Raw genomic sequence first — 21,706 nt, 5'->3', positions numbered from 1 at the left:
TAACCACGGTCACCACGTGATCTGTGCTATGACTGACCCCAAGTCACAAGCGCTCCAAATGTTCAAAATCTTTGAATTCACAGGTAGCAAAAACATTGACTCAATCATCTATGGGACATGCCTGAGTAGTAAGAGGCATATCCTGATTCATAACTAAGTCAGCCTGTTTGGAAAATGGGCTTGCAATTAGTGTCCAGGATCTTGTTAGTGACATAGGTAAGCCAAGTCCACCAAGGGTGCTCAGCCTGAGGATAATGGAACAGAATAGGGCAATTTCAGCACAGAATAAGTAAAAAGATAGTACAGGGATATCTGGTTAATCTAAATGAATTTAAGTCTCCAAGACCTGATGAATTACATCCAAGGGTATTAAAAGAACTGGCAAATGTAATATCAGAGCCATTGGTAATAATCTTTGAGAACTCCTGGAGAACAGGAGAAGTCCCAGCAGACTGGAGGAGGGCAAATATTGTTCCCATCTTCAAAAAGGGGAAAAAAAAAGAGGATCCCAGTAATTATCATCCAGTTAGTCTGACATCAATACCAGGAAAGATTCTAGAGCAGATCATTAAACAAACAGTCTGTGAACACTCAGAAGGCAATTCCATAATCACAAAACATCAACACTGGTTTCAGAGAAACAAGTCATGCCAGACAAATCTAATCTCTTTCTTTGATAAAAATTACCAGCTTGGTAGATGAAGGGAATGCTGTGGATATAGTATATCTTGATTTCATTAAGGCCTTTGACAGGGTTTCCCATGACATTCTTGCAAACAAGCTTGTAAAATGTGGGCTAGATGACGTATCTGTTACATGGATTTGTAATTGGTTGACCGGCTGAACCCAAAGGGTGCTCAACAATGGCTCCTTTTCATCCTGGAAAGAAGGAACTAGTGGGGTCCCACAGGGTTCTGTCCTGTGCCCAGTGCTATTCAACATCTTTATCAATGACTTGGATGACAGAAATGGGGGCATACTTATCAAATTTGCAGATGACACCAAACTTGGAGGAGTAGCTAATACCGCAGAGGACAGTATCAAAATTCAAAATGACTTTAATAGATTAGAAAGCTGGGCCAAAGCTAACAAAATGAATTTCAACACAGAGAAACGTAAGGTATTGCACTTAGGGCGGAAAAATGAAATGCACAGATATAGGATGGGTGACACCTGGCTGAATGAGACTACGCGTGAAAAGGTTCTGGGAGTCCAAGTAGATTGAAAATGAGTCAACAGTGCGATGCAGCAGCTAACAAGGCCAATGCGATTTTAGGCTGCATCAATAGAAGTATAGTGTATAGATCAGGGGTGCCCAACTTGGAAGGAGGTAAGGGCCAGAATTAAAATCAGCTCAGGTTGTTCGGGCTGCCAATAGTTTTAGGTGAAATGTAGGATATTTAGGTGAAATGTCAGACATTAAAAAATGGGAGGCATGACCAAATAAACGCTGGAAGCAATATGCAAATCCATACTTCTTAGCCATGCTAAAAATAGAAGACATTGTGGAATCCCTCCTGAACAGGAAGGCTAAGATGGGAGACATGTCAGGGGAAAGGAGGGAAAGACTAATCACCCTACCAAGGGGCAAAGCATCCCCTCCCTCCCTCCCTCCCTCCCTCCCTCCCTCCCTCCCTCCCTCCCTAATTTCTTTCTTTCCCTGCTTCCTTCTTCCCTCCCTCCCTTTTTTCTTTCTTTACTTAATCCCTCCCTCCCTCCTTTCTTTCTTTCTTTCTTTCTTTCTTTCTTTCTTTCTTTCCCTGCTTCCTTCTTTCCTCTCTCCCACATTCCCTCCTTTTCTTCCTTCCTTCCTTCCTTCATTTCTTTCTTTCTTTCCTTCCTTCTTTCCTCCCTTCCTCCTTTCTTCCTTTCCCTGCTTCCTTCCTGCCTTCATCCCTCCATCCGTTCCTCCCTCCTTTCTTTCCTTCTTCACTTTTTCACTTCCTTGATTCTTTCTTTCCTCCCTTCTTTCCTTTCCTTCTTTCCTTCCAGAAGATGAGGAAGGGGAAGAGGATGGGGGAAAGAGACAAGGACGCCCACCCATCATGTTGTCCTCCTCCTCCTCTGCTGAGTCGTTCACTTTGGAGTGGCCTGACTGCCCGCTGGCAAAACCCCAAGGCCGCTCAAAAGCAAACAACTCAGCAGAGGAGAAGGAGGAGGACAATGCAGTGGTTGGGCATCCTCCTCTCTTTCTCCCATCCTCACTCTCCTCCTCCTCCTCACAAGGCTGCCCACCCAGCAAAGGGGGAAAGAGACAAAAGAGGATGGGGGAAAGAGACAAGGATACCCGCTCACTATGTTGTCTTCCTCCTCCTCCGCTGAGTCATTCACCTTCAAGCATCAAAGCTGCCTGCCTGGCAAAATCCCCAGGCCGCTCAAAGGTGAACGACTCAGCAGAGGAGGAGAAGGACAACACAGTGGGTGGACGTCCTTGCTCCTCCCCCTGGGCCTGCCTGACCAGTGGGGTGAGAGGAGCTGTAAGCCTGCTCCCAGCAAAAGCGCCCCTGGGAGGCAGAGGCAACTTCTAGGGGAAGAGTCCATTGCTCCCATTCTCCAAACACACGTGGGATTGGGTGAGGACTCTGGGAGCCAGGACATTCCCCCTCCTTCTGACAATGGGGCCCTGAGCCTCCAGAAATCCTTTGGCGGGCTGCATCCAGTCCCTGGCCACATCTTATGCAGCCCTGGTCTAGATCAAAGGAAATAATAGTGCCACTCTATTCTGCTCTGGTCAGACTCCAACTGGAATATTGTGTCCAGTTCTGGGCACCACAATTTAAAAAAGGATGTGGAGAAACTGGAGCGTGTCCAAAGGAAGGCCACTAAGATGGTGAAGGGTCTGAAAACCATGTCCTATGAGGAACGACTTAGGGAGCTGGGGATGTTTAGCCTGGAAAAGAGAAGGTTAAGAGGTGATATGATAGCCCTTTTTATATACTTGAAGGGATGTCACATTGAGGAGGGAGCAGCTAGCTTGTTTTCTGCTGCTCCAGAGAACAGGAACAATTAATGCAAGCTACAGGAAAAGAGATTCCACTTTAACATTAGGAGGAATCTCCTGACAGTAAGAGTTGTTCAACAGTGGAACACACTCCCTTGGAGTGTGGTGGAATCTCCCTCCTTGGAGGTCTTTAAACAGAGGCTGGATGGCCATCTGTTGGGGATGCTTTGATTTAGATTTCCTGCATGGCAAGGGGTTGGACTGGATGGCCCTTGCAGTCTCTTCCAACTCTGTGATTCTATGATTCTATTCCACCTGAGTGTGTTGTTGTTGTTGTTGTTGTTGTTGTTGTTGTTGTGGAAGTTGGTATTCTTTCCCACTCCCAGTAACCACTGAAAACCCTCCTGACCCATGATTTTGCTGTGTTGGCCCCTCTGAATGGCCATTCCATGGATGGTGGAGAACAAGAGGAAGATCAGAGAAGCATCTGGCTAAGCTTCATAGCCAAACACAGACTCATGGAGATTACCACACAAGGCTGAAAAGTGGAATTAAAGCAGGGTAGACAAGTCTATAGCCGAACCTTATCAGGTGAAACTAGAGCTGGTCTGTCCTCCACCTATGACTGTTGCTATTGATATCATTGCTGTGACATTAGCTCTGTGTGTGATAGGCTTCCTGCATCCTGCAGCCCTGGCATTAGCCAGTCACACAATTGCCATCTCCTCCTCAATCCCTTTTGCCACATACCCCTGCTATCCCTAATCAGTCTGGTTTTCTTTTCTTTTCTTTTTTCGAAAAAAGAACCTTTCTTTCCCCCCCCCCTCGTTAAATCAAATTGTCATAATGTTTAAGTTGTGTAAAAAAGCGAGTAACCAAAATAAAAAATTAAAAACCCAAAAGGTGTACTAGGCAAAGCAATAGCAGTCTGGGAAAGAGCATCATGGACTGACAATGGCTGCTACAGCAGCAACCCTGCAATTTCATAAAGACATTTGATGACGACTGCTCCCATACTGGTATGTATATGTCTCTTTTCATTAACATGATCAGGGTGAGAATGTGGGCTCGTGTGATAATCTCCAATCTGCCACTAGGGGAAGAGGTTATAAATCTGTGCTTTGCCATGGGGCATAGCCTGGGTGCTTCTTTGATCCCTCCCTGCTGCTCTCCACTAGCCAAGAAACTACCATTGAGGGGCTAACACAAGCAAGCCTTTGAGTCTTTGGGGTGGTGTGTAGGGAGCCATAGAGGAGTTTTACCTGTGAACCTCTAACTCTATGCTGGGCAATGTAGGATCTTGGCCCATGTTTGATAACTATTAAATGTAGTAAGTAGTTAGATTGTTGGCTTAGCACTAGCATGACCGAAATTCATATTTCAAGTGAGCCGTAAAACTCACTAGATGACCCTGGATCAGTTTATAATCTCTTAGCCTTTTATGAGGATAACAGTGTGTGTGTGTGTGTGGGGGGGGGGGGGGGGGGTATGAACTCCCTGGAGGAAAAACAGGGTAAAAATACAAAATAAATGTTACATTGATTACAGGTCAATGTTTGACTTAAAATCTATTTTACTTCTCCCCCTTGAAATGTCTGGATTTTATTTGCTTCCTGACTTGTGTTAAAGAAACAGCTCTCAATTTGCTTAAATTGTTCTGGTTGGGTCAATTTAAATTTTTGTGTAAAAGCCACAATCACCTTGGCATGTGGTCTAAAGTTATTAAGAAACAATATTGACCAAAGAGTGTGGGTAGTGAGTCTGGAACTAAAGTATGTTTTGACTCACATCAGTTACAAGATATTTTTGTTTGAAGTCTTGTAGGTTTTTTTGGTGTTTTTTTTTAAACCCTCAATGAGAGAACTATATGTATGTGAACAAGATATTGCCTAACTGATACGCTGGTAGCAGCATTTATCTGTGGACTGAGATGTCAGACTTAAGCTCACACATATCATGCAGTTTTGGTCATTTTGGGAATATGACTGAGGGGAAGACAATAGCTTAACAAAACAGTGCAGCTCCTGGATTCATGACTTTGAGGAGAAGACCAATGGAAACCATCAAACTGCATCAGTCACTGCATTATGGATAGGCTGGCTTTTTCTTACATGGAAAAGTTGATTAAAATTAATCCTTTAAAACAGGGTTTTCTGCTTAGTGATTTAAATCACTGATTTAAATCAATCCATGCTGGAACTAATTGCTGTCTTTATCTGCTAAGAAGTAAAAGATTTTCTTGACAAGGCATTATAGACAGAGCCTCCACTTTGAATAGGCCGAGAGCAACAGAGCACAGCAGGCAGGTTCCTTGTTATTATTATAATGCTGTGGTTCTGTATTGTCTTTTATTTGGCTCTTCCCTCTATCATAAGTTCCACAGCCTAGTAATACTGCAGCATTTAATTTTACTAGTCAAGGAAAGACACTAATCCACCAGAACAGGATTGTCACAGTAGGGCCTTTACCAAAATCCAATTCTACATATTTGAGGTCTGCTGTGTTATGTATGTAGTACCCTTTCTCCAGCTGTGATCTGTGTTTGCATTTAAATTTTTCCTGCTGTGATGGTTAGGAACACAGGCAGCTGCCTTCTACCAAGCCAGAGCATTGGTGTTTTTTTTTCAGAACAAAGAAAATTTGTGGTGACATGATATCGGCCTTGACAGATACCTGTCTCCATAGCCACCTATCTCTGCATTAAGAAGGCAGGCAGAATCTGTCAGTTCTACTCAGCCTGGTTTTCAAGTGCTTGATTTCCTTCACAGCAGTTGCGTCTTTGGCTTTTCTCAGTTAACACTTCTGCCTATGCACCAACAGGATCCTGGCCTTACTGTCCATTTGGTTCCAGGCAAAAGCCTTTCTATTTTCCAGGTGCATCTATTTATTTATTTTTTTAAATCCTTTTGGCTGTTTTCTGCTTTTCTGCTATTGTGGCATAAGTTAATTATACTTTTTAATATTACATTTTAATTGTTTTACTCATTTGGTAAACCACCTTGAGAATATAACTTTAGTGCATGCCAAAAACATATATGCAGACAAACAAACAAATGAATAAAATATTTGCTATGTGGCAACAGTAGACTGGACTTTTACAAGTGGCAAGGTTTCATCTGAACAAATGAGCAGGCCACTGTTCCACTGACATGAATGGGAATCAACTGCAGTACCATTCTGAACACAAATGTTTTCATATGGAATGGTCCTTATTTTCAAAATGAGTTATACTAAGGTGGACAATATTAAAATGAGTGAGGGGCTGTACATACGGGTGGATCAACACTGCCCCTTGGTGCCCCAGATGGAGGCTGCAGCAACCTCACTTTGCAGCCTCTGGAGTGAGAAAAAAGAAGCCCCAAAAAGTGGCTTTGTTTTGCATCCCAGAAGGGGTGTCATAAGCGCCGCACCCTGGCATCATGACGCCCCTTCCACGCAGCGCTGTTTGGGTGCTGTGCCCAGCATGCATCATCATGGGGTGCACCATGTGGACAGGCACATGCCATAATGGCAGCCAGGCGGTGCAGTAAGGGCTTCGAGCGTATGGCTGCTCAGCCCTCACCGCACATATAGGCCGGCACAAAGTGCTGGTCTGTACAGCCCTTGAGTCTCCACCTTCCTTTCACTCTCTCCAGTTCCAGAAATAGTCCATCTGGGATACTGCAGAGGGTGTGGCATTGGTCACCAAGTCACCAATAGTTTAGTGTGTGCCTGGTTCACAGACACTAACATTCAATGCACTGTGGTATGGAAAAGATTATTTTGCACTCAGCAGAGTTAGGCCTCACTATGCATCTTGGAAGAGAATTCCACAAACGAAGAGGATGAGCATCTACTGTTCTGTAAGAATGTTGTGGCTGAGCTAGGAGAGCTGAATAGGGCTGATTTCCCTTTAGTGCTCCCTGCCCTATTCTTTAGGCTTCTAGAACTAGGAGGCTTGCATCTTAGCACTAGAGATTCTTTTGTTTAGAACTCACTTATAAAAGGCTATTGCTTTTGATTTGATTGGACTTGAGGTGAGAGGTATGCCCCCAATTGGGGACTTGAGGACTTCTAGGGCTTTCTTCTGTAGTTGAGGGGTTCAGCAACCCTAGTATGGGGAAGTGAATTTTCTCTGCTGTAAATGCCCACTACATTCATAAAAGTCCAATGGATTTTGCACCAATGGTCTGTACCATTAAATCAAATGAATCTCTTGAAGAGACCTGGATTGGGCCCAGTCCCAGCTCAGAGCAGAGCAGACACTGCATGAGACTCTGGATTTTTTGTTTCTTTTGCTGTTAGAAGAGCATAGATAAAGTGGAAGTTCAGAAGTCTGTAATAAAGATGATAAATGCCTTGGCTCTCAGTGACAGAGCCACAAAGAGTAGTGTAAAAAAGAATGAAATCTATATAACTTGGCTAAGAAATGAGGTTTATTGGCTAGACATATTCACAGGGTTATAGCATTAATGGGAGACAGAAAGAGGGTGAGCTGAGCTGCAACTATAAATTGTGAAGAGCTAACTTAAAGTCTGACCTGCATGATATGCACTGTACTATGTTCTACTACCCTCATCTGCCCTACAGTTAGGTTTGGGGCAAAGCATTAACATTAGTTGTGTCTGTATTGTAAGGAAAATGATGCCATCATGAGATTGTCTTATATCATCCTCTCATTTCAAGATTTGAATGTTTTGTCATACACCAGCTTCATGTTTGAAGTAGGAGTGTGGATTTGTGCAATGAGGAGAATAACCTTCTATTGCTGTGCAAAAGGATCTTGTCGCACCCTTGAGGCTAACTGAAAGAAAGAAGCTGGTAGCATGAGGTTTCATGGACCTCCTCAGATGTATGAGGAAGGTCTACCTGGATCCTCCACTTCATGCATCTGAGGAAGTAGACTCAAGTCTATGAAAAGTTGTGCTACTACCTTCTTTCTTTCAGTTAGTCTCAAAGGTTCTATGAGATTCCTTTGCACACTGATTTTCAAGACTAACATGGCTATATGTTTTATTTCTATTTCTGGTCAGACTTCAACAGCATCCATTTTACAGGGCCAGTACTATCTATATTCATTACCCTCAAATTATATACACATCTCATTACATAGAAGATAGCTTTGCCATGCCATAACTGCTATCATCTGCCTTCCCCAGCCATCCTAGTAGGGGAACTGTTCATTTGCCACTCTCAGGTATGGATCTATGATCTTTAAAGTGATGTTTAAATTTCTAGAAAAAGTGCACATAAGCATTTCTGTCATACTGAGGCAGTGCAACTGAATAAAGATATTTGGAATAACTGACTGAAAGACGACTGACTGAAAAATGAGCCAATAGAAGCAATAGGCCAACGGTCTGACTGACTCAACCACGATAAGCTCCCATAGTGACTGGCTTGCAGGGCTGCCTTAAATTTTTAGCAGGAATATGTGCCCCACCTGAAACCATTTTGAGAAGTACCTACTGAGTTTCAATAAATTAAGTTGCAGCAGCTCTATGTTAAATGTAGAGGATGTTGTGCTCAGCCATACAGGATGCCAACCAATGTGCCACCATCATTTCTGCTGGCAGTGCCCCAAATAGTGCAATTATCATGGGAACTACAGGGCACAGAGACTGCATGACTTGTTTTCCAGCATATTCATGCTCCTGGCACCTCAATAGGAATGCAGATCTATTGGGAAATCAGGCATGCACTTTTCATACACCATGTTTTCCATCCTAAATTTTTCCACCAGAATTTTTTGTATTTGTACAATAACCCATAATGATGATCTGATGGGCTCCAAAAAAGACAGGGCAGTCTTACCAATCTTGCTCTATTGCATTGTCCCTGGATAAACATTAATACAGACTCTACCATAAAATTATAGGGATTACAGTTTGAATACAGGAAGCCCACACTTATCGCATGGGTTAGGGACCAAAGGACTGTGAGAAAGTGGAATTGGTTGAAAATTAGAACCCAGGTTTTTTTAGCTTGCAAATGCATTTTTGCCACTGAATACACAAATAACACACTACATATCACTTTTGAATGCATGCAAAAACTAAATTAAAACATTATATAAATAGAAAAGTACATGCAAGCGGTCCCAAGTGAGCTTCATAAGCAAAAAGAACTGATGAAAGAGCAGAACTCCTTTTGAATTAATGGAACTTGTCTGTAATTTGCAAGCACTGAAAGAGTGAGTGATTGGAAAGCAAGTTGTCAAAAGGCAGGGGAAGCCTGTAGAATACTGTATGAAAGCAGATGAGCAAGTGGCTGGCCTCAGCTCTCCCATCAGCTTGTCTACATCCTCAGGATGGATAAGTTGAAAAATATCCATAATAACATAGGCAAAAAAGTGCTTTGGTTGCACTCCCTTCAAAGACATCAGAAAGCCAATCAAATCCATAACCCTTTACTGGCAGCATAAAGGTCAAACCTTATCAGACAGAGATCAGTTCATGGCAATGGAGTTCTTGTTGGCATTCACACCCACAGATCATCTTCTTCCAATCCAGTATACAAAACCAAATTTCAAGTATGTCCTGCTGCATGTGTTGGACTGGGTATAATCTGATAGAGACCCAAGATCCTCATGATAGCCCTGATGCTCCCAGTTGCTCTAGACATCAGGTGGCCTTGAGGTATATGTTGAAGACTGCAAGCCCAAACATTTGGGGATTCTCAACATCATTTCCACTTTTCTCACTTTGTAGAGAAAGACTGCTAGGCAACAGGCTGGATAGTATACTAACAGATTCATAATCTTGTCTTGTTTCCAGCACCAGGTTCAAATAGTTAAATACAGGTAGACTGTTGAACTACCAACATAGCAAACAGAAGTGAAATCTTTATGGGCTACAATTACACCACCATGCTGCATTCTGAAGTGAAGCCTGGTTTCATATTCAATGTGCTAGTCAATGTATCTAGAGACATTTGCACATCCATCTTAACCCAACCAAGTTTCCATTATACATGGCAGGTTGGCATAGATAGTACTCTACTTAGTGAAGAAGTGGCAGAAGTAAGGATTAAAACCAAGAATTCCATACTCTGGTTGCACTCTAGCTACAACCTTCACCACAAAACATGGCTGCACAGACAGTATTGAGATAAATTACCTAACTATTTTATTTTATTTTATTTTTATCCTACCTTTCTCCCAAGTTGGGGAGAAATTATAGTAATTGTAGAAAGAAAGCAAAATAGAGAAGGAGTTGGATCAGTATTTGGAGAGGAAAGCATGCCACTTCTACATTCTTGTCCAATAAGCAAACTCATTCAATACACACACAATGCAGAAGGTTTTAGGCCGGCAACAAAACAGAGAAGGAGGAAGAGCTAACAAAATGTCAAATGCCTCCACATGCTCTATACTGGAGGCTCAGACAGCACTCTGCAAATAGCAATTAAGTCTGTTGAGTGTCTCAAAGAAGCTGATTAATCTCATTACTTCTTCTCTTTTATAAAAGAAGAAACTGACCTGCACAATTAGGAGGTGAGTTTTAAAAAGTGTATAAATTAGGAGAAACTGACCTGTTGATCAGGATTATTAATTTAAGCTTTTTGAATACAGTACAGCCTCATTTATCTAAATAGTGGGGACAAGTTGGGGGGGCATCAGTCTTCTGAATCACGGTGCAAGGGCCACCTAAAACATGTGATTAACATTATATTCTTAGTATTATTTATACAGCTTTTTAATGACCAGAGGTCATATTGAAGATAGACACTAATATGATTGTACACAGAGGTCAGACCTTAGAGATTCTAGTGGGTTACAGGCTACAAGGTATTAATTTTGAATGAAAAGCACCTCAGATGGCAGAATAAATAAATCACAGACCCATTGTACCATTTACAGCAGGAGTGGGCAGCAGTGGAGGGTTGAAGGGCTGCATCCATCCATTCTGGTGCTCTTCCAGTCCCTGCAGAGTGTATGGTATTACGTTCAACAAACTGAAGGTGATACTCCAGTCATTTCTAAGTTGGATTATTTTATGCTGTTTTCAGCTGTTTTGGAGTATATAATCCAACAGCATTCTAATGGAAAAATGATCCTTCTGGAGAACTTTGGATACATAATTCTCTGTTTCTTTGGCCAATTTTTTTTTTTTTTTTTGGCCTTTGGAGGACCCCTGAGGGCCATAAGAAGCAACTATGTGACCCCTGGGCTGCATTATTCCCACTCCTGATTTAGAGTATAAGATAGTCAAAGATTTTAAAAGGAGACAGGACCAGGGACAAGGTTTGCATTCTGGCTGTTGCTGTCACAACAGTAAGAACTTTATCACACTCATTTTTCGGAGCATTAAGGGCACTTAAAGAGGACGCTCATGTGCATGCACAACAGACCAGAAACAGATTTTACCGCACATCAAAGTGTCCCCTCAAAGGCCCCGTTCCGTTGCACCTAGCCGTTCTCCTTCAGTGTTGACGGGTGCCATTTTGCTCGGTCGGAAGACTTCCCACTAGAACATTTCACGTGCCTCAGCACTGAAGGAGGATGGTTAGGCGCAACAGAACGGAACGGGGCCTTTTGGGGGACACTTTGACGTGAGGTAAAATCTGTTTCTGGCCTGTCACATGCGCACATGAGTGTTCTCTTCCAGTGCCCTTAACGCTCTGAAAAACGAGTGTGATAAAGTTCTAAGTATGCACCAAAACAATTTTTTCACTACTACTTTGGAGGGGGGGGGGGAAGCACTGGGATATTACTTCCCAGACAAAAGCCCCTGAAGGTGACATTATTCTCTGGGGCTCAGAAGGAAAAAGGAGATGGATGCACTTTTTAACTCACAGTGATCCAGATCATTGTTATAGGGATGCACGCTTCTTGGAGTAATATTTTTGATTTCTATGTATGATTGTGAGAGCTGGACAATGAAAAAAGCTGACAGGAAGTCAGAAATCTGGTACTGGAGGAAAGTTATGCAGATACCATACACTGTCAAAAAGACAAATAATTGGGTCTAAGAACAATTTGAGCTTGAACTCTCCCTAGAAATGAGCCCTTAAATGACCAAACTGAACCTTTTGTACATGTTAGGAAATAACATGACTCACTGGAAAAGATGGTGATGCTTTGTAATCTCGGTTTGTTTTTTTTAAAGATGATGGCATTATAGATGGATTGATTCAATTCAGAAAGCCACAGTCCTGAGTTTGGTAGATCTGAGCAGGGCTGTTGATGACTGGGATTCCTGGAGTTCGCTCATTCAGAGGGCCATTCTCCCAATGGGTTGGGTTAACTTGAATACAATTAACAAGAACAGATTTCTAGTGGTCAGGTGGTGGAGAGGACTCTAATAAATAGTTCCTAAACCTTAATCCAGATTTTTCAAAAAGTGTAAAAACATCCTCCAGTTTATCTCCGATGATATGATTCATGTATCAAACTGGCATTTTTTTCCCTCAGTTTAGTTACTGAAAGAATGCCATTTCCTTTTCATGAGGTTAGATCCTCATTGGCAAGATTTATTTCATCCTTCTCCCCTGATCTGCATTTCGTTTATCCTTGAAACACCTGCTTGCAATGTTCAGGCAAGCAATGGCCAGGTGTCGGTTGCCAGTTCCTTGCAAAAGATCAAAGCCTACAATGGCAAAGAGATAGTAAGATTTCCCTAGATACTGACTCAGAATTTTGCTCAAATAGAGAGGAACTTGTTATTTTGTCTTGTATCTGTATCATCATTAAAACCGTTATTAATCAGAAGAGAAAATAAAGGCCCATAATAAAGGGTGAGAAATCAATCAATATGCTAGTGAGCTGTGCCTGCTGCTGGCTCTTTTTAAGAACAGAGCTGGCATTTTAGAAGAGCGTCTGCTACACAAAAGAGCACCAGCTGTTATACCAAATCCTGTAACCTGTTGTGTACACACACACACACACACACACACTTATACTTAAATGCTACACATTTCAGGAGGGAAAGGCCTGAATTTAGTTTTCACTCAATCAAAACATTACTTAGCAAGCTTGTGAGGTCTAGCTGATTTTCAGAACACAAGGGAGTATGTATACCTAAAATATGTTGCAGGTAGTCCACTCTGCCTAGCCCCTCCAATGTAGTTATCTTGTTACCACCATTGAGCCCTCCTCCCATGTACTTTGCTTTGCATGTCAGAATTTGCTGCTGCTCTTCCCAATATTAGCTCTTCCATGGACTATTTTGCAGTTACACTCATTGGAGGAAATGACTGCACCAGGAACTATTTTCGGGTTATTCTACTCTCTAATGTCCCAAGCCCAGTCTAGGGATATACTAGAATATTCATTTTCTGGATTAAAAAAATGGTTTTCCTGACAGTTGGGAAGCCACATTGGAAAGAATAATAGAGCAGACAGTCTTTCGTGCAGTTTTCTCCCAGTATTCCCACATCCTGGAATGTTCAAGAGGATTTTTGTGCACAGAAAAGCACAGAACATTTCTGCAGCAAAAACATATTTTCTTTGCTGAAAATGTGCATCTTGCACAGGAAGTAGTGCTTTATGCACAGGAAATATGGATATTTTGTGCAGAAAATGTAGGGTTTTATTTTACAAGGTGTGATTTTTCATGGAAAAAAACTGACAAATTTTTCTGATATAGAAAATTCTCTGGAATACTTCAGGATGCTAGAATAGAGAGAGATTGTTATGCAAAATATTCAATTTTTCCTGCAGCAGGGTAGCAGGGGAAATGACAATACAGACTGTACTTCTCCAGTACATGCACCCTTCAGTCACCAAACACTTTGTTTAGCAGTGCTAGACAAAGGAACAAACAAGTCAGCCGGTGTTGAGGCCCTTGTGTATTCTCTGTGAAATCCTCCTGTCAAGAAGTGAGTGGTTGCATTTTGCACCAGCATTTTGTACCCTTATCAAGGACCACAGCCACACCAGGCAGTTCAAAGTTGGCTAGCCTCAAAGTTTTGAAGGTATTTCCTGGTCTGAATGGCAAGAATGAGCTCATATTCTCTCCAGATAGAGATAATGAGAAATGTATTCCTTGGTCACTGGTGGCAACCTCAGTTCCAGGCACAAGGCTTCCCTTAACATAGAGACCACCTATTACAGATGCATTTTCCCCATCTTCCTGTTTGCTGTACAGGTTGTTCTGACTGCATCTCCAGGAAAGCTTGTTCTAATGTAACGGGTGATAAAGCACAAGTCCAAAGCTCTCTGCAGGGAAATCCCAGGAGTGAACTAAAGCCCTCAAAAAGAATCTATTACTTCTCATAATCCTGAGAACAAATATGGGCTTGTCCCCACCTCTCGTTTAAATGAATGATAATGAGAAACAATCAGCAGCAAGCCTGTGTTCTTAATTATGGCACTGTAGCAACAAGTTACCACTCTGAAATGGAGTGGGAGACTGAATGAATAGAGGGAAACCAACACAGTTGGTGATGGAAAAAGAAAAATACCAAGTTACCCCGAGCTGAGATTTTTAGTAATGCAATTTGTTTTATGTCACGGTAAGATGTATTTACTCTTCTCTTGCTGCTAATGTTTCTTTATAAAGCAGTGCATGTGTGTAATAATCACGATTGCTGGGTCTCAGCTGATTTTTGATCCCCCTCCCTCCATGCTTTGTTTTGCTGGTTCTTAATAGTTGGTGTTCTGCTTGGATGTCCCCAGCGACTAGTCCTGCCTGCCAGTTCACTCACACCACCTACAGCAGCTCATGGCACTCAGGGATATTTCCCTCCAGCACAATTCAGGTCTCGTTTTTTAAGTGGTCTTGCTCAGTGGCCTGATGAATGCTGATAAGTCAGGCTGCTGGCTATTAGGAATGGCACAGCAACTCCATGACAGCGCTGCATAACAGAGAGTGTCCTCCTAGGACGGCATTTGCTTGAAACACGATCTTAAAGCTTTTTATGTGAGTTAAGCCTGCATAATAGCAAAGCACAGTGTACTGACTGGCCTCTTCTGGTGACAGGGTTCTCTGGAGAAGGCCACTTCTCTCACACACCATGCATCTACATCATAATGGCAAATCTCCTTTCTCACACACAAAAAGAACCTCCACCAGCTTTATTATGAAAGAAGTTTGTAGGGGTGTGTTCTGGGGAGGGATGTATATTTTTGACTATTTCATTGTGACCGAGGAGGATAAATACAAGATTTCCTCAGCTTTCTTCCTGCTGTGGGAGAGGCAGTTTTCACCTGGTACAGTCAGCCCTTCTTATACACAGATTTTTTATACACGGATTCAAGCATACACAGTTTGAAAATGTTTCAAAAAAAGTATAAATTTACCTTGATGTTCCATTTTTTATTAGGGACACCATTTTGCTATGTCATTATACTTAATGGGACTTGAGCATACACAGATTTTGTTATACACGGGGGATCTTGGAACCAAACCCCAGCGTATAACAAGAGTCCATTGTATTCACAATTTTCAAAGTGTTTCCAAAAGAAATTATTTTGTGCAGAAATACATGTGGGTTTCTATGCAAAAACTCTGTGTGTGTGTGTGTGTGTGTGCACGCACAAAATTACATTTTTGGCCAAAAAATGCATTCACCACTGTTTCTAGAAATGCATATTTTTTGTGCAAAATTCATGGTGTTATGCAAAAAACCCAGCAATTTTGCACAAACATGTTTCTGAGCAAAATAATTCCCTGAAGCACTTCAGAATCTTTCTCTGAAGATGCCAGCCACAGATGCTGGCGAAACATCAGAAAGAAACTTTTCTGGAACATGGCCACATAGCCTGAAAAACCCACAAAAAACTACTTCAGAATGTGTTACTAACAGGTGAAAAGTATGCAAAATTCTTGCTTCTGTGTTAATATTCTTAACTGGGTTGCCCAGGTGTTGGGGAAATTCATTTTTCTGCTGGGAAAGGGAAGTTAATAACAATGAATATTTTTTTGACCCTTAGTTGTGGGTTCCATTTTTATTTCTTGCTGTCAAAATCGACAGTCTACCATATGGCATAGTCCTCTTATACCATCATATAGACTACAGTATTTGGAGAGGAGGACCAATGTGCCTCAGTTTCCAATTGCTTGTGTAATTTAAAACATACACACACTAGATGCTGGTGGAAATGCTACCAACTTCCCCAGATTGCATCATTTGTCTTATCTATTAGTTATCTATTCCAAGTCAATATTCAACAATGGTACTTCACCTTAACCAGGTTGTAATTTCATATTGTTACTGTTTATGGGCAAAACTAGTAAAAGGGAAACTGATGATGCTGCAGAAGAATTTTAGTCTGATACATTTTACCAGTGCTGAGTGTTTTTGTGACTGCTTGGGCTTCATAAATCGACTAGATTTTACTAATTAATAAAAGAGTTTTATCATCTGCTAAAGGGTCCCTGGGATAAAAAAAAAACCTATCCCTCTCAAAAATCTATGTGCCTCTCAGTGGGCACACATTTGCAGACAGAGAATGTAAGAGCTTGCTTGTGTGCTCACATTACTGAGTATAGCCCACAGGCAAATTTAAAATTAGCATTGAAGGGGGAAATAACCTTAATTCTTGCTTGAATAATTTTTTGGCAGTGCAGAAGTTGTTGATATGAACACAACTGTGTGGATTTAAGAGAGATTTAAGCCTGATATTCACATTAGCCTGAACAGTTCCTAGCATCTAGCGAAGTGGTCATTGATTACTCTTCTTGTGACCAGAAAGGCTTTCAGTACACAATGAGGTAATTTTTCCCACTCATCTCATTGTGCAATGAAAATTGATCTAGGCGTGAGATGAAGCAATTATATGATTGCTTTGCCTCACAGCCAACTGTGGATTCACTACACAACAAGGGTTGATTTGGGGTTCATGTGAATCAATCTTTTCAAATCCCTAATCTGAGCATGTCACTTATAAAGTGCATTTCTGACTGACTGCAGTGCTACTGGCTCTTACCAGAACAGGTGCAATTCTCCACTCTATGTCCTTTTCCAGATAGCTAAAGAAAGCTGTAGCATTAGCAGCATGCCTATTTGCATCTTTAATTTCAGGCATGCAGAAAGTAAGTTTTAAGCTTGGCTGTGTTGCAAACCACTGCTTGTCTGGGCTTATATACTCAGGGGACAAGAGTACTTTATGCTTGTTATCAGCGAGAGGGGAGGGGGAAGCATAATTTCAATATAGTGCAGACTGTTGGCAGTTCAATGCAGTGGCCTCAGCAGGTAATACTCTGCCATTCCCACACTATGCCACTTACTATTATTTTTAGCCATGTTCCACAGATTCTTAATGATGTACAAACTGCAACTGCAGGATCCTAGAAGAGCTGGAATAGCTGATACTATGTAGAATAAAATGAATAATCCCATTTGCATTTGAGAGTGATACCTGTATGCTGATGAATGGATAGCACAAAATGGATTCATCCGCATGCTTCTCCATAAGTCATAAAAGCCTCTCCCTATAACTAAAGAGATGGGTGCAAAAGAAAGGGGGGGGGGATGACCTCCTTCTTTAATTGGAGGGGAAGTGAGGAAAATTCAAGTATTTAAGAGTGAATGAAAAGGGCTTTTTTTTTGTGAGAAGGCCTAAACAATTTTAAACAGGACATGGTCCTGTTTCCATGAGTGGGCAGAAAGGAAAAGGTTGTGCTTAAACTCCTGTTTACCTCGACAGGCAAAAAGGAAAAGAAAAAAAGCACAGTGATATTTTGCAGCCAAAGAAGTTCCTGTTTATATATCATTCTGGGATGATGCTCTGAAACACACTTGGTTGCTCCAAAATCCATTTGATTTTTTCCAAACCATAGGCAAGAAACCAGAAGTAAATAAACTTTTGTATGGTTGCCTGGAGAACTGGAAATGACATGTGAAACCAGGACTTGCCTTGGCATGTAGCAGGGAGAAGCTGCAAGTGGCACCCTGTGGTACTTTTGTGATAGATGAAAGCAGCAATTGGTATTTGAAAGCTATAGCAAGATTTTTTTAAAGGAAACTGGCTGCTGGGGTTGGGGACACACATACAGGTTCTGTTTCAGATACGATATGCAATATACTGGTTTTGAAAAAAGTTACTTGTTTTGGATAACTAGTTCCAGAATCCCTTAGTCAGCATGGGCAGTGATCCCATGTCCCTTATCTCCTGAAAGGCCCACTGGAAAGACTGACTACAGATGCTGTTGTTTAAAAAACACAGCTCTGTTCAAAAATGTATACTTCTATCAGTGGTTAGCTCAGGAAATGAGTTAACAATAGGGACAGAATTGTTTCTCACTCATTCCAGAACAAATGATGCTCGCATTTCCTACAGACTCCAGAGTGCATTAGAAAATTCCAAATGATTATAAAATGGTGTGACAATCTTGATAACACATAGAAACCTCAGAGCAATGACAGCTGCTATCCAAGGTGCCATCTCCAAAATATGTTCAATACAAGGGTGGCTAGCCCCTGTAATATTTGGACTGATGACCAACTCACCACTCTACTGGCCACCATTGCCTTGGAAGTTGTACAATGAGGCATACTACAGCTTGGAAGCAATATTCTTCTTAATGGTAAAGGTAGTCCCTTGACATGAATGTCTAGTTGGAACTGACTGCAGGGGGTGGTTCTCATTTTCCTTCCTAAACCGAGAACCAGCATTGTTTGAGGGCTGCTCTGGTGGTCTTGTGGCTAGCATGACTGCACCAAATGCTTTTACTTTCCCACCAAAGTGGTACCTATTTATTTACTTGCATTTGCATGCCTTCGAACTGCTACATTGGCAAGAGCTGGGACTAGTGACAGGAGCTCACCCCATCATGCAGCACTCAGGCCTTGAACTGTCAACCTTCCAATCGTCAGAACTGGTGTCTTAACCATTAAGCCACTGCATCCTTCCTATTCTTCTTACTTCCTATTCTTCTTACTGCACTGCATATGCTACAAGGTCTCCAACCAGCAGTTGTGGTGCCAGTTGGGAACTGCCATCAGCTTACATTTCAAATCTCTGGCAGTATGTCTTAGGCTAGCACTGGCTTAAATTATGCTGAGCATAAAGTACTGTATAAATGTGGATATGGTAAACATATGTTGATAATGCACATTTTGCACCACTAATTCTCCATGAGGTTGGTTTTTCCCCCACCTTTTAAACTGGCTATCTATGAAAATGAGTTACAGAAGAAACTTAATTTGGGAAAACGCCACACAAAGCTAGAGCACAGGGTGAAGCCATTGCTGTTAAACAGCCAGCCCACATACCACTGGGCTGCAAGTGAAAAAGTACAGCCAATTACAGCAAGCCCTATGAAGCACCACCACCATGCAGGCTTGTACTGTGGAAGGCAGGAGTATAAAAAGCCCTTAGTCTGCAAATCTCCTCCGAACACCCTATATCCCTCACAGCCATATGGAAAGTGAGTGGTGAGAATAGCTACCTCCCTCCATATCTCACAGCTGGATGTGTGTTTGCTGAGAATCCAGCAGTGAGGAAAACAAACAGTGGCTTGAATTAAGTGAATTTACAAACAGCTGCAATCCACTCAGCCTTTCCCTCCCCCCTGTGATGAAAGGCTAGGAAATTATGTGTCTCAGCTCCACTTGTCCTCAAAGAGCTGGCACATACCTTTTCAAAAACAGCTGGTGAGATACAAACTTTTTGCCAACAACCCACAGATATGCAACCTTAGGTTAGAGTCAAGTCTCAATATGTCATGTCAGGACTACTGATATATCACAGTGCCACAACATTTCATTCTCCATCATCTACTCTGTGCCACACAACCATTATTGATATTATTAGAGCTTAGAAAAAATCTCTTTTTACTCCCAGAATTGCCAGATATGAAGATTTCTGGGAGTTGCAGTCTAAACATGTAACTTTTCTGAGCTCTCAGTATCTATATTTCATGCCCATGATTCTACAGCCAATGGAAACCTTATTTATTTTTTCCAGCCAGTTTCTTCTGTAATGTCAAGAACATCACCACCACTGTCACATTAAAACAATCAAAACAGATGATATCTAGAAAGAAAAAAGTGTGAATGCAAGAAAAGAAATAAAAAGCACCCCACTGGATCATACCAAAGGTCTATCCAGCCTGGCATCCACCTTCCCACAGTGGGAAGGGCTTGAAGACAACAGCACATTTTCCCTCTTGATCTCCAACAGATGCTCTTCAGATTAGGCATGTTGTTTTTGAAGGTTGCACATAACTATAATGACCAGTACTTATGAAAAGCATCCTCCATCAATTTGTCTAACCCCCTTTATGTGTTTATAATAATTTTTTTAAAAAAACTTTAGACAGCCCACTCCATCAAATTTACTTAATTTTATCACGTTAAAATATAACTTAGCTTTAACCTTATCAGCTGTAAATGTAAAATTATCTGTCAATTATGTTAATTGCCTCAGCCTCTCTCACTAAGAAGAAAAGTTAGCTTTTTAAAATTTATTGATCAATGAGAAAGTATAGCTAAATAGTGACAACAGCTCACTTCTTACAAGACTCAGCATTTACTTATTTGTGGCAGCTTCCCCCATTTACAAAGGGTGTTTCACTTGTGTTAAGATATCCCAGTCTTGGGGGTATGGCTATTGGGGGGGGGGACGAGGACATTCCCCCCCTCCATAAGAATTCCACCTCTCCAAAGAACTTTTTCTTCAGTCCCCAAATTTCTAACAAATTTCTTTAAAATTCAGTGGGGCACTTAGAAAGACAGGCATCCAAAGAACAGGATCAGGCACAGTAACCTACTGAGGAGGAAGATACAACTACATTCAGCCAAGCTGAGGAAAATAAAAAAGGACTCTGCAAGATACCAAAAGATATAGCAAAATCATCAGGCTCCAGGCAAGATGGAGAGTAACCACAGGAAAGGTGCTTTCCCATTTTTTACATCTGTCATCTCAGAAGACATAGACATTCAGAGAAGAGCTTCTAATGAAAGACTCAGTGCATAGACAGGCATGTGTGAAAAGTACCATATATACTTGACTATAAGTCAACCTCATGTATAAGTCGAGGGCAAGTTTTGGGGCTAAAATTATGGATTTTGATATGACCTGAGGATAAGTCGAGGGTAAAACTTAGGGGCATATAGCAAAGAATCTAAAGGATGAAGCTAAGGAAAGCAATGCCAAAAAACTTTTAAAAATTTTAGCAGGTATAACTGTTTGTGCTCATAATAAAAGCTGGATAGATGAGAGAGCAGAAGGGAGGTGAGAGCTTCCAGGACAAATTATGCTCTTGCCTTTCATCAGGGGATGGTTCTTTTTTAAAATAAGAGTTAAAATACAGTATTTAAATTTACCCGTGGATGAGCTAACCCAGATTTTTGGGGCTGATTTTTGACTAAAATTTCTAGACTTATACATACATGAGTATATACAGTATGTTGTGGTCTCGAGCTTCTAAGTCACTAAAGGTAAGCATCAGCACATAAAACTATCTTTGGAAACAGACATGGCAGCATCTTGAAGAACAGACTAAAAACCCATAGTGGATTTGCTGCCCCACCCATAAGGAAGCCAGCAGCTCCCACTGTACACATTACATGTGTAAATCTTCACATATTCCATTCTTGCATGAAAGAACAAATAACTTCATGAAATAACATGAAATTATGAGAGTTCTTGGGCAGTTTTTGACATTATTGCCACATTTTGGGGCTTCCTCCATCTGATTCGAACAGTAATTTGCAAAAAAAATGGGGCTACAAAAAAACTTTTTTAAAACAGGATATTTTGTGTAAAACACATTGCTTTCTGAGTAATTAAAAAAAAAAACAGAAAAAGTAAATGTTACATAACTCTCCAACCCCTGCATATAAATTATTATTATTATTATTATTATTATTATTATTATTATTATTATTATTATT

The 21,706-nt window shown here is 41.3% G+C and overlaps 1 protein-coding gene across 2 annotated transcripts in view; it reads right to left on the bottom strand.

Annotated features, from left to right (window-relative positions):
* Positions 1-21,706, bottom strand: part of MDGA1 (MAM domain containing glycosylphosphatidylinositol anchor 1) — a 410,329-nt gene that overhangs the window by 18,346 nt on the left and 370,277 nt on the right. The gene's annotated exons all lie outside the window — the stretch shown is intronic.

Source organism: Sceloporus undulatus, chromosome 1 (assembly GCF_019175285.1).
Source record: "Sceloporus undulatus isolate JIND9_A2432 ecotype Alabama chromosome 1, SceUnd_v1.1, whole genome shotgun sequence".
NCBI classification, from domain to species: domain Eukaryota; kingdom Metazoa; phylum Chordata; class Lepidosauria; order Squamata; family Phrynosomatidae; genus Sceloporus; species Sceloporus undulatus.
Note: the sequence above shows the minus strand (reverse complement) of the source record. Positions and strands in the feature narration are given on the sequence as shown.